Raw genomic sequence first — 14,107 nt, forward strand, 5'->3', positions numbered from 1 at the left:
CCTGGTCCTTCCTGGAACTAACCAGGTGGCTGGGTCGGGGCTGCAGGAAGTTCCCCTCACTCTCCTGCCATCCCTGGTTTGGCCCTGACTTTCCCTCCAAGCTCTGACTTTGATATTGGGTCCTGATTTGGGCTCCATGACATTGTTATGGCCTCTGGGTTTTAAAAAATATGCTAGAGCTTCTGAAAGGCCCAAATGCAGAGGGCAAGGGTGCTGAGGTCCGATCCCCCTTTCTACAGCCTGTTTGATGGCACTAAGCCCAGGGGAGCCCGGGAGACCCTCATCCCTGCGTTCTAGCCCAACTGGACCCCTGCCCCCACTCGGCTTTCCCAGCTTATCCAGTCCAGCAGGCTACGCCCAGGCCAACAGCTGGACTCGGCTGCTCCCTGGCAGCGTCTAGTCTCTACGCTTCGGCCTGCAGCCGTGGGGGGAGGCTGTGAACATCAACTCCGGAGGCTGTCAGGGCTGGAGGGAGACCGGGACAGGAGCTAGTCCAACCTGTCCCACTAGAGACCCTCTAGATGAGTCTGTTTTCTGAGGTGGGGGTGGAGACAAAGGAGACCCACCTCATATCTCTCTGTATCCTCTGTAGGATCCCACCCCAGGGCTGTACACCAACCAGCACCTACACTCAAGAGTCACAGGCGGTGAATGACAGGTGCAGTAGAGTCTCTAAAGATAGCCACCTACTGGTTTATTCCCTCCCTCTGTGCAGGCCACTCCCCCACTGAGAGATGGAGTTTCTCTCATCTACCCTTGAATTTGGGCTGGCCCTGGGACTACTTTGACGAATAGATGCAAAAATGCACCCCTTGTGACAGAAGTGACATTCTGAGACTTCTGAGCTCTAGCCTTAAGGAAGCTTCTGCTTCCTTCCTCTTAGAATGCATCTTCTTGGAGGCCAGCTGCCATGCTATGAGGAAGCCCAAGCAGCCACATGGAGAATTGAAGCCCAAAAGCCCCAAGTAAGCTCCCAGCCAATGCCAGCCACATGAGTGAGGCCCTCTTGGGCCTCCCAGCTGTCCCAACAACCCAGGCAACACCAGATGAAGCAGAACTGCCTGATCTACCCACAGAACCATGGAAAACAATCAGTGCTTGCTTTAAGCCCCTACGTTTTGAGGCAGTTGGTTACATAGCAATAGATGCATGAAACAGCAGGTCTGCAACAATTTCCTCCCTACCAGGCTTCCTCTCAGAAGATCCATCTCTCCCAAAAGGAGTCTACCCAAGCAGGACCCATTGTGGGGAGTGACTTCGTCCATCAGTCCTCTGACCTCAACCAGGTATATCTCTCACTGTCCAGGAGCCCCACAGAGCATCCTGACTGTCCACGACAGCAGGGCCAAGTTCAGGGAAAGAGAGTCCCAAGAGCTGTAGCTGCCCAGCAGTGGTTCTTGCTGAGGCCCCTGCCTTGTTTGGGGCTTCTGAGGAGGCCTGATTTTACTTACCCCATGATCCACCTGGGAGCCCTCTCTGCCCCTTTAAATGCCACAGCCAACTGTGAGCATTTTGTAAGGGTGAATACTAACGAGTGGAAGTCAGGAAAAGACGACAGAACTAAACACTGAGAAGGGGGAGCAAGAGGAAAAAACCCAACGGCACTGACCCTAAGTATGAAAAGCAGTCATTTAATTTAAATGTCTACAAATGCGGCCATACGCTCTCCAAAAAGGTTCAGTTGTGTTGACTTTTTCCTCCTATTAACAGCAGGCTTAATTTAGAGCTTTCATGCTGGCAAAGGGATTGTGAAACTTGACCAAAGGGAAAAGGGTCAGGTTGCTACTGTGCCCAAGGAAAAAGGGTCAGGCCAGCATTTCACTCCCCTGCTAACTCAGTGAATAATGAAGAGGGATGTTCAATGTTCAATTAATGCAGGGCTCTGGCTAATGGCTAACTCTCCCATTCTGTGGATGAGGAAACTGAGATTAGATGGCCACTGAGTGGACACTGGGCATGGGCCCTGCCCCATTCATCCAGCATCACAAAAGTTTTAACTACACCATGCAAATAACCACCAGCCCACAAACCTAGAACTGAAATGTGTGTTAGTTGTATGTAACGTCCCATATCCACAAACTATTATTGCTATGTGACAAACTACCCTCACAACATAGTGGCTGGCAACAAGAATATTCTTCTCACATTCTGTAGGTGGGCTGGCAGTTCCTCTGCTGGGTATGTCTGGGCTCACTCACCCAGCTGCATTCAGCTGAAGGCTCAGCTGGGCTGGAAGACCCAAGATGGCCACACTCACAGGCCCGGCAGGTGGTACTGGCTGTTGGTTGGGAGACCCCTCATGGCCTCTCATCCTCTGATGGCCAGAGAGCCTTCCTCACCGCACAGTCTCAGGACAGGGTGCTGAGATACTGAAGGCAGAAGCTGCAAGTTCTCTTGAGACCCAAGCTTCAGAATTTACGTATCACTTTCACCACATTCTATTGGTCGAGGCAAGGAAGATGGCCAGCCCCCATCCAAAGAGCGGGGAAATAGACTCCGGCTCTGGATGGGAAGAGCCGCGAAGAATTTGTGACTGCATTTAATCTACCACACCACTCTATTTAAAATTACAATCCTCCCTTCCACTTCTGGAATTTCCTACCCTTCTTCCCTGCTTTATTTTTCTCCCTAGTACTTATCACCGTCTGATATACTATATGTTTTGCTTATTTAAGAATGGAAGTGCCATGAAGGCAGGGACCTGTGCTGCTGAGGTCGCTGCAGTAGCCCCAGCCCCGACAACAGGGTCTGGCACATAGTAGGTGCTCCAAGAAGGTTTGCTGAAGGAATGAACGACTGGACGCTCTTAATACTGCACTGGGTGGAGGTAGGTATGGCCTGATTCTTGTCCACTAGGAGCTCTGCGTTTCAGAACCAGCTCTGACCTTTTGGTTAAGTTTCAGAGCATCTTTGCCAATGCAAAAGCTCTATTAAAAATGGTGCCAGTGGGGCCACCCCGTGGCGAGTGGTTAAGTTCGCGCATTCCACTTCGGTGGCCCAGGGTTTCGCTGGTTGGGATCCTGGGCGCGGACATGGCACCACTCATCAGACCATGATGAGGCGATGTCCCACACAGCACAACCAGAAGGACCTACAACTAGAATATACAACTATGTACTGGGGGGCTTCGGGGAGAAGAAGAAGAAAAAAAATGGCAATGGATGTTAGCTCAGGTGCCAATCTTTAAAAAAAAAAATGGTGCACGTGAGTTTAGAAAACAGAAGTTAGACCATGCACTTACAGCTGCTCACTCCTGGAAGAAGGACAAAACCAGGCTCCTGGGCCCTCCTGGCTAAGAAGTAGATCTGGACAGACCCACAGTGACCCCACCAAGGAGCAACCCCAGCACAGCTCGGGTGACCCACTGACTCATAGCAGTGGGTCAGAGAGCAAAGGAGTAAAGGACTAGCTACTTTTTCTTTTAGTGGTTGTTTTTCTTTTTAAGGTGTTTTTTAATTTTTTTATTATTTATTTATTTATTTATTTTTTTGAGGAAGACTAGCCTCAAGCTAACATCTGCCAATTCTCCTCTTTTTGCTGAGGAAGACTGGCCCTGAGCTAACATCCATGCCCATCTTCCTCTACTCTATATGTGGGACGCCGCTTCAGCATGGCTTGCCAAGCGGCACCATGTCCACACCCGGGATTCGAACTGGCGAACCCTGGGCCGCCAAAGCGGAACAGGCGAACTTAACGACTATGCCACCGGGCGGCCCCAAGGTGTTTTTTTTAAAAATAGACTATTTTTTAGAGTAATTTTAGGTCCAAACAAAATGGATGGAAAGCACAGCGAGTTCCCATATCACCCCTCCACCTGCATGCACACCTTCCCCCACTGTCGACATCCTGCACCAGAGTCTACGTTTGTTACAACCCATGAAATGATCCACTTTTAAGGACATGGCAAATGCTTATCCTACAACAGTAAGGGAGAAAAATCAGGACACCACGAAATACACAAATGTGCACATATGAGTCTGATTGTCCTAATTGTATTACATGTACTCTTTTTCATCATTCATTGAGTTTAAAAAACTATTACTTTTTATGCTTCTAAAAAGGAAAATAATATTCCCAATTAATTCTAAGACTCTACCAATTGTAATCGGTGGTCATTCTGATTTCTAATTTGTTAAAATGTGAAGAACCACGCATTTCAGAACAGATGAATTACAGTGTGTTTTATACACACAAGAATGTAGGCCCTGTGCTCCTCTCTGGTGGCAGACTACAGGGCCTTTGAATTCTCCTCTTTATGCTTTTAAAAACTTTCTGGTCTCTTCAACAAATGGTGCTGGGAAAACTGGATATCCACATGCAAAGGAAGGAAGCTGAACCCTTACCTTAGACCATATACAAAAATTAACCCAAAATGGATTAAAGACTTAAACGTAAGACTTGATATAAGTCTTAGAAGAAAAAATAGGGGGAAAGCTTCATGACGTTGGATTGGGCAAGGATTTCTTGGCTATGACACCAAAAGGACAGGCAACAAAAGCAAAAGTAGACAGAGGGGCCTACGTCAAACTTAAAACTTCTGCACAGTAAAGAAAACAATCAACAGAGTGAAAAATCAGCCTATGGAGTGGGAGAAAATATTTGCAGACCATACATCTGATAAGAGGTTAATATCCAGGATATAGAAAGAATTCCTACAACTCAAAAAAATAAACAACCCGAATAAAAAATTGGCAAAGGACTTGAATAGACATTTCTCCAAAGAAGATATACCAATGGCCAAAAGCACATGAAAATACGCTCGACATCACCCATCAGAGAAACACAAATCCAACCACAATGAGATATTACCTCATACCCATTAGGATGGCCACTACTGGCAAGGATGCGGAGAAATCAGAACCCTTGTGCACTGCTGATGGGAATGTAAAATGGTACAGCCACTACGGAAAACAGTATGCAGGTTCCTAAAAAACTTGAAAATAGAACTACCATGTAATCTAGCAATCCCACTTCTGGGTATACACCCAAAAGAATCAAAGACAGGATCTCAAGATATTTGCACACTTGTTCATTGCACCACAATTCACAATAGCCAAGAGGCAGAAGTAAACTAAATGTCCATCCATGAATGAATGGATACAGAAATATATAATGGAATATTATTGAGCCTTAAAAAAGGAAATCATGGGCCAGGCTGGTGGCATAGTGATTAAGTTTGGGCTCTCAGGTTCGGTGGCCTGGGGTTGGCAGGTTTGGATCCCCAGTATGGACCAACACGCTTCTCATTAAGCCATGTGCTGTGGCTACGTCCCGTATACAAAATAGAGGAAGATTGGCACAGATGTTAGCTCAGAGCCAATCTTCCTCATCAAAAAACAAAAAAAAAAGGAAATCATGTCATGTGTGACAAAATGGATGAAACTTGAACACATTACGCTAAGTGAAATAAGCCAGTCACAAAAAGACAAATTCTGTATGATTCCATTTATATGAGGTACCCTGAGTGGTCAAACTCTTAAAAAGAGAAAGTAAAATGGTGGTTGCCAGGGCCTGGGAGGAGGGGAAAAGTGGCTGTTGCTGTTCCATGGGCATAAAGTTTCAGCGTTGCAAGATGAAAAAGTTCCAGAGATCTGTTGCACAACTACTGTACTGTGCATGGAAAAATGGTTAAGATGGTAAATTTTATGTTCCATGTTTTTTGACCACACACTAAAATAGCTTTCCTGGGTTTTCCCAAATCTCCACAACCTATACTTTTTAAGCAGTTCTACAAAAAAGCCAGAATGACTTGGGCACTGGCGTGGCAGGGTGGGCAATGGCGTGATTGGTCTGGTTCTGCCCCCTCCCCTGTCGCCGGCGTCCAGGAGGGCTGGGCCCGGAGGGTGGCGGGCAGTTGGCCACACCCTCCCCAGAGAGGAAGGCTCTTCTTCCCCACCCATGCCCGCGTACCTGTCCTGGGACAGTCGCTGTGGCCACAGGCCAAACAAGGACAGAGGGACCTAATTTCCTTTTTATTTTTAATTTAAAGAAAATACAAGATCTACAAACAAGTATACAGCATCATAATAGGCACCCGTGTTCCCAGCATTTCAGCTTTTCGCCTCCTTCATAGAATAGACACAAAACATTAACAATAAAGTTCCCTTTGTCCGCTAAACCTCAGCCAGTCTCCCTCTCTCCTTTATGTTTTTATTTTTACCAACTTCGTACGTCTTTCCCTTTACTTTAATAAGTGATCTGTATTTTCCTACACCTCGCTTTTTAAAATCGCAGGTGCATTTGCGCTCCAGCTCTGCTGATAATCATTCCCCAGTCTAGATCACTCCTTTTAACAGTGACCGACCGTCCCACGGTATGGACAGACTGCCCGATCCCTCCATCCAGGCGGCCTCCAGTTCTCTCCCACTAGCACTGTCCCCACGAACATCCCCGGGGGCATCTCCTTGTGCGCCCACATTGGTCCCTCCTCCGCAAGGCCATCTTGTCTCAACACACATTCACTCGAGTCTCCCGCACAGGCCCGTGCCAGGGGTGGAAGGGCCAGCGGGGAGCGAGAGCAGCCCGGGGAAGGTTCGGCTTACACACACCGCCGCTCCGGCGGGGTCAGCGAGGTCCCCTCCCCTCGTCCCTGCAGCCCGGCCTCCATCCCTGCCGGCTCCCTGCATCCTTCTCCGAGGGCCGGTCCCGTGCACGCCTGCACGCCCTTCTTGCCCCTCGGCTCGGGGTCCCGGCGCCGCCCTCGGAACCTGCTCCCCGGACGGCAATGACCGGGCCAAGGTCCCTCGGCTGTCGCGGGGCGGGGCGGGGCGGGCCTAGACGCCGGCCTGGGCGGGCCTCGCTTCCGCTGCGGTAGGTGGGGCTCCTCCTCCGCCGCGCCCCCGCCCGCCGCTCCTCCCGAAGCCCGCGCTGGCCTCTCGGGGCTCTCTGCCGGCGCCGTGCCCGGGGCGCTGCAGGCGGGCGGGGTGGGGCGGGCTCGCGCGCCGCGGGTTCGGGTCTCGCCGTCGGCAGGACGCGGGCGCGGACCGGGTCCCTGAGTGGCGCGGAGAGAGGGGCCGGGGGCGGGGTCAGGGGGCGGCCCGGGGGCGGAGCCGGCGGTGGGCCCCACCCCTCCCCGCCCGCGCCGCCTCCCCTCCACTGAAAGCTTCCAACGCTCGCTCGGCTGTCAGGCGCGGTGGCCAAGTGGTAAGGCGTCGGTCTCGTAAACCGAAGATCGCGGGTTCGAACCCCGTCCGTGCCTGGGGCTCGAGGTTGGGGTTGGCCGTGGGGCCATGGTGTTCCCGCGAGTGCTGTCCCGTTCCTCCGCTATGTGGCGTTTTTTTACTTTTCAGATTCCGTGCTGGCGTCCTCCGCTCCCTTCCCCGCCCCCAGGCTCCGCGGTACCGAGCGCAGGCTGGGCCAGGGCGCCGGGGCTCCCGGGACCACCTGCCGACGGGCCCGGGCGGCCTCTCGTCCCCCGCAGGGCGGGCTCGGCCCGGGGCCCGAGCAGGACGGCCTGGCTAGGCAGTGGTGTCACCGGCCGGGGGAGTCTGGTGTCGCTGGTTTTGCGTATCATGAAGGCGAGAGAAGGTTCCAGGAAGCGCATTCGAGTTTCTGGAGCGATTTTCTGATTTCTGTTTGTTCCTTGAAAGGTGAGTTACCCCCGCCGTGCCCGCCGCCTGCCTTCTCGTCTAGGAAGCCGACCCCAGCTTTCAGCTGGTGGGCGCTTACTCTTTTCTCAGCCCGTGTGCTGACCCTCTGAGTCTGGCGCCTGTCTGCGTGATCCTTTGAACCTGGCCCGTAGCCAGTGATGATACTCCCCAAATCTTCTCTGGGATAAACAGCCCAATTTAATATGATTTGATGCTCAGGGCCTCCCCTTCCTGATACACTCCAGTCTGTCTGTCCCCTTCTTCAATTGTGACGCTCAGCACTGAAAATACTACTCCAGATATAGTCTAATGGTACATCACCTCCCTCGTTCTATGTCCCATACTTCTGTTAATGTGACCAAAAATCACATTGCCTTTCCAGAGGCCCTGTTGCGCAGTTGACCATGGGGAGCTTCAGGCAGATTGAATGTCAGCAGAGTCCCTTTGGGATGGTGTCCAGGGTAATCAGAAGGCAGGATGTGGGGCTCAGGCAGCAGGGGAATATATTGATCTTTTCCCTAAGATTCTAATAAATGGAAGAGATGCTCTTGGCTGTTCAAGGGAATGCTGAGCTAGGGTGTCAGTGTCATCGTGGAATTTTTACTAAATGCAAATGGAGGCAGGTTCCAGATGTTCAAGGATACGAAGGGGAAAGGTCCTGAACTACTGGATATTGTCTTGAATCCTATCCTTAATTTGGATTCCTGATGAGAAGGAACTTTGAGGCTGGACATTGGATTTCCTGGGGTAACCGGAGCAGAGAATTCCATCCCACAAAGGCAGGTGGATGAGCCAAGCTAAAATCAATAAAAGAGGGTCAAGGTACAGAGGAGGTCAACATACAGGTATTAGGGGAAACACGGGCCCCCAAAGGTGAAGGACCAGAGGCAGGGGTCAAGTACAGTTCCCAGGTCAAGGTTGGTGAGACGAGATGGAAGTGAAGCAGGTCAGACCCAAGCACAAAGGTGCGCTGGGACCAGGGAGGTCTTGGAATTACCTGGAAGGCCCCCGGGGATCCACACTCACCTCCGCGGGGCTGGAGGCAGGTCATTGGCTTAGAGGGTGAGGACAGAGGCGGAAGGGGACACCTACGCTGAGTCTGTTGCATGACCTCTGTTAAATCACTTCCATACCGTGGCCTTCAACTTCCTTGCTTGCAAAGTTTGGAAGTTGAAAGAGATGTTTCCTAAATGCCTTGTAGCCTGAAATGCTGCGTTTCTACCTCAAAGTCTGGACCTTGGAGAAGCAAGGGGACCTCAAGTTGCCTCAACCATCTCCCTCATGGGTGCCAAGGTGGTGAATCATAGTCGCCCCTCTCACAGTGGGACCTGGTTGTTGCCACCTCATGAGGAGACCTATATGACCCTGGATCTCCTCCAGAGAGTTACAGGAAGTCCTCCCTGATGGGCAGGCCTAGAGCAGTGAAGGCCCCGCCCCCTGCCAGTTTCCCCTTGTTCAGACCCCACTCCCTGGCCAGGGTTGCCCACTCCTTCTAGAACCGACCACGGGGTCTCTGGTGCTGCAGTGTGACGGCCACGGAGGCAGACACAGCCATTTGTGGGCAGCTGAAGCCTCCAGAATATTTTTAAAAATATAAACTACTTTAAGTCAGGCCCCTTCCTTCCTGTGAGTGAATATTATTTAACTTAAAAGCAGAATTTGGCAAGTATATATATATATATTTTGCCTCATCCTGTCCATTTTAGTCCAATATTCCAGCCTGGAGAGAGATATTTTTAAATCTTTTATTGTACAATAAAATACAGATTCAAACACCACACAAATTAAGTGGGTGTCTTAATGAATTAGAAGAAGAACACGGCCAGGGTCAGAGAACTTTGCCGACACCCCAGAAACCTCTTTCCTGTGCCCCGCTCCCCATCACAGCCCCCCACAACCGGAACGGAAGTAACCACACCCCCTACTTTTACAGAAATCACTTCCTTGCATTTCTACTTACTGCCCAGTTGTGCATCTTTATACCCTATCGTTTAACTTTGCTCCTTTTTAAAATCAATCTCTCTTTCAAGCTTTTTTTTCAGTCACTAGGATTCCCTTCCTTGCCTTTCCTTTCTTTGCAGTGTGTCTGTGGAGGAACCTGGTCTGTTTCACCTGCAGGGTTCCCCAGAGTCTAGACTTTGCTGACTGCAGACTCTTGTTGTGGTTCGACCAGTTCCTCTGTCCTCCGCGTTTCCTGCAGACTAGCAGCTGGATCCAGACCCCACCAGCTTCAATCCTTTTGGCAAGCCTCAGCTCTCACCTCCTTTGAGAAGCCTCTGATTCACCCAGGTAATGAGTCACTCAGCTGCTTGTCTGGGAGCCTCTGTGTCTCCCGTCACAGCTGGGAGGCCCCTTAGGGCTGGGACAGTGTCTCCCTCATGGCTGTGTTTCCCGCACCTGGTGCAGAGACAGAGCCCTAAGGGTGGCAGGGTTGGGGAAGTCTTTTCTGAGGAGGTGACATCGTGGCTGGGCTCTGGAGGGTGAATAGGGATTTGCCAGAGCGCCACCACATTTTGGGCATTTCTGCCCTCATTCAGTCATCTCTGACCCCCAGATATCATGAACTAGTTGGCTGCTAAGCAGCCAGGGTGCTTTCCTTCATCCCCTGGCCCCTCAGACCTTCCATGCAAAATGGAGTTTCGAATTAAGAAACAAGTACTCCCTTTCTGTAGATGGTTTTATTAGCAAACACTAAAGGTCCAACCCCATCCTTCAGGACGAAAGTTCCCCATTTGGGATCGTGGACTGATAGGAATGAAGGCAACCCTCCAACCCCCTCATTTTACAGCCACAGAAACAGGCAAAGAGCAGGAAAATGATGTGTTCAAGGTCAACCAGAAAGCTCTACCTTTATCACATAGATTAAGTTCTTCCGCAGGATGAGCACAAATCTGTTTGGAAAAGGCATCTTCGTTATCACTTGACAGGTACCCAGGAGATGGCCCATCTCTTTGCCAGCCTGTGAGCCAAGCAGTTACTTCACTTGCCCAACATTCACCCCTGAGCAATAGGAAAAGCACATAGGGACCAACGTCACCGGGCTTGACCACGGCACTCAGGCTGCGGAGGCCGGGGAGGGACACAGACACACACTGTCAATGGGCGGATTCCCCAGGAGACAGCCTCTCCTGGACCACGGGCTCTAACACTTTCCAGGCACTTAGGCTGCCCATTGAAAGTCTTTCAGGGACCCCTGAGTGAGATGGCTAGGACTCGGGGCCAGGAGGGCTCCTCATATGACCTTGCTTCCCATGAGCTGCCCCTCACCCCTCAGCCTCACTCCCTAGGTCACATTCAAAGGGCGCAGTCCAGAGCGTGTCAGACCACCTGCCTCCTCCCCACCCACCATCACGCACGAGAACTGAATCCAGCTCGAATCACCACCTTGGCATTGCTGAAATATTATTGCACCTGGAGATAATCGACTCCTTTCTGGGAAATTTACCCCTCTGCTGCTTCTTGCAGGAAAGAGTTGTGTCTTCTCTTCTCAAATGACCTAGATAGATAAAGGGGCTCCTTATATGTTGGCTGAATGAATGAACAACGAAAAGAAGTGAGCAACTTCTCTTCCTGCGGTTCTGGAACAGTCAAGCTGGAGAAATCACAGAGAAAATCACATCCCAGTTCTGCCAGTGACAAAACAGAGGCACAGAGGCAGAGAATACCTTACTGAAGTTACACAGGAGTGAGGAACTGAAACGGGCTCCAAACACCAAACGATGACAAGACCGGTGATGCCGGTGTGGCTTTTCTGCAGTAATGATTTCATGCCAAGCCTGTCTTTCCCCAGAGCTCCGGGACTCTCCCTCTGTCCAAGCTATCTGGGCCAAGAGAAACAAAATCCATGTAAATTGCCTGAGCAAAGATGCTGAGACAGAAAGCCCCGTGAATTCCATAGTCACATACAGAATACTTGAGACTCTTTGCAGCCTTTTTCTCCCTCTGCTTACCAGGACCCCTGTGTCTTCTGTCGAGCTCTTCCTGACTGATGGCAGGAAGCTGAAAAGTCCCCAGGACAATCGTGACTGTAGAAGTGGCATCTGCTAGGCTGTGTGGTCCAGAGGAGGAAGTTGAGTGGAAAGAGCTCAGTATGGAGTGACCTTGGGTAAACCATTTCTTTTTTTTTTCTTCAAGTCCCTTCCTCTATGAGATGATCTCTTAGAGAGCCACCAACAAATTTTCTTGGGCCCCAAAGGGCAACACAATTCTGGATGACAGCTCTTTTGATTTTTTTTTTCTTTAAAGATTGGCCCCTGCGCTAACATCTGTTGCCAATCTTTTTCTTTCTTTCTTTCTTCCTTCTTCTTCTCCCAAAAGCCCCCCAATATATGGTTGTGTATTCTAGTTGTGAGTGCCTCTGGTTGTGCTATGTGGAACGCCGCCTCAGTGTGGCCTGATGAGCGGTGCCATGTCCGTGCCCAGGATACAAACTGGCAAAACCCTGGGCTGCCAAAGCGGAGCGCACGAACTTAACCACTCGGCCACAGGGCCGGCCCCCTAGGCAAATCATTTCATCTCCCCAAGCCCAGTTTCCATGTCAGTAACACAGGGTTTCTCGTTCCTCCATGCCACTCCATAGCACTTTACGCGTTGCTGGAGATATGACACATGTGCATTATTAGCAAAGAATCGATACCACAACGTGGTATTCGTGTTAGATGCCTTGAGCAGTTTGGGTATTGGAGGCCACGGTGAATGTTGGCCCTCCTGCCCTTGGGAGATGTGGTCACCCTCCAAAAGGACACTGGTGAAATCAACAGTTACTAGAGGGAGTGCCTCTGGCTGTGGCTCAGCCCTAGGGGACCCTGGGGAGGGTTGGGGCGGCCAAGCCCATCCAGTAATGGCAACGCTGGGTTCTCAGGGCAGTGTACGCAGGACTGAGAGGTGCTCAGCAGATATTTCCTGCATGTACATGTGCCAGGCACTGGAAACAGTACGTATGAAAGAGACAAACATTCTCTCCCCTGTGGAGCTTGCATCTGGGAGTCGATGCAAAGATCAGCAGCAGAGAGACAGAATATACTCCAATGAGTAAAGTACATGACATATTAGACAGGACAGGGCTATGGAGGGGAAAAAAAGCTGGATTGGAGGATAAGAAGTGATGGGGAAGGAGGCTGCAGTTTAAAAGAGGGTAGCCAGGGAAAGCCTAGGGAAGAATCTAGAATGAGGGGAGCCAGAGAACAAGCTCAGTGCCTCCAGCTCTATGGGATTTTGTCCCAGAGGCAGGTTGATCCCTCCCAGCCGTGGAGATGCATGTGTGCAGCTGTCTGGCAGGGTGGCTGGGACGTTAAGATTGTCCATGACACCCCCCACCTCCACCTCCACTTCCACCCCCACCCCCATCCCAGGGGCTCTGAGCCTGGATTGCTAAGGAGCCTGACTCCTGGGGGCCATTTGTCGGGGGCAAAAAGGGCTGAAGTCCCAGGGCTGACTTGGAGAGGTAGACTGCATTGTGGGAAGGACAAGCATGCATGAACGCCCTGGAGACCGGGCCTCTCTGAGATGACGACTTGGTGAAATGTGTCCTAGACCACGGAGGTTGGGTGGAGAGGGGCTGGTCTCGGGCCTGCATTTATTGGCCAAGTGACCCTGGCAAGTAATTTCACCTGTCAAATGCGTGTTATGATACCTCCATCCTAGGGTTGTTGTGAGAGTGTAAGGAGAAGCTCTTAGCACAGGGTCTTGGTACCTAGAAATTTCTCATCCTCATCACGATGAGGCAGTATTTTTCAAATTGCAGGAGGTAACCCATGAGTAGATCATGAAATAAACTTAACAGCTTGCAAGCAGCATTTTTTACTGGAACAGAATGGGATACCAAAATACATTTCAGTGTGTAAGAATTGTTTCATGAAACACTTTATATACATATATAGATGTACACATTTCCTACCATGGGGCATGACCGAAAGTTTGCAAGCCACTGTCCTAAGGCAGTGCTTCTCTCAAGATGGTCGTAGGAGTGTTTTTCTAACTTTAGAAATTTGCATGCCACTGTCACCATTTTTGCCAAATCAGAATACCACTTGTATTATTGTGGACTAAACATTTATCTTTGAGTTGGCCCATTTTAACCAGTTTAACCTCATCCTAACAACAATATTCATGAAACTTGCATTTGAAAATATAAAAATTTTTTTAATCTGAAACCATCTCACGTATGAACACCGCACTTTGGGGAACACCGGTGGTGAAGAGTGTCATTGTGAAAGCACCTTCTCGAAGCTGGAGGCCAAGAGAATTGTGGGACACGAACGAGTGCCAGCCCCTTTCAGGGTCCCTTCCTGGCCCTGGAGGCAGCCCAGTCCCACTGCCCAGCTTTCTGAGTTCTTGTGGTTGACCTGCCCACACCGACCACCTCAGGAAGCAAAGGACAGGCCCTGTCTGCTTGTGGACCAGCCCAGGATCTTTCTTGGGATGTAACCCCCAGTGGAGGAGGCCAGGGCCCTGGTATTTATCTTTCTCTTGTGAGCTGCGTCCTGCCGCTGCACCAAGTTTGCAGAATTTCCTTTCTT

The 14,107-nt window shown here is 50.6% G+C and overlaps 1 long non-coding RNA gene and 1 other non-coding gene across 2 annotated transcripts; both read left to right on the plus strand.

Moving 5' to 3' along the window:
- Positions 1-7,014: 7,014 nt before the first annotated feature.
- On the plus strand, positions 7,015-11,936 carry LOC106844610 (uncharacterized). Its single transcript, XR_006512737.2, has 4 exons — positions 7,015-7,143; positions 7,290-7,589; positions 9,671-9,878; positions 11,055-11,936. It is a non-coding gene; the product is annotated as an uncharacterized lncRNA (long non-coding RNA).
- TRNAT-CGU (transfer RNA threonine (anticodon CGU)) lies at positions 7,127-7,198 on the plus strand. The gene has a single exon. It is a non-coding gene; the product is annotated as a tRNA-Thr (tRNA).
- Positions 11,937-14,107: the final 2,171 nt, after the last annotated feature.

This window comes from Equus asinus, chromosome 13 (genome assembly GCF_041296235.1).
Source record: "Equus asinus isolate D_3611 breed Donkey chromosome 13, EquAss-T2T_v2, whole genome shotgun sequence".
Classification (NCBI taxonomy): Eukaryota; Metazoa; Chordata; class Mammalia; order Perissodactyla; family Equidae; genus Equus; species Equus asinus.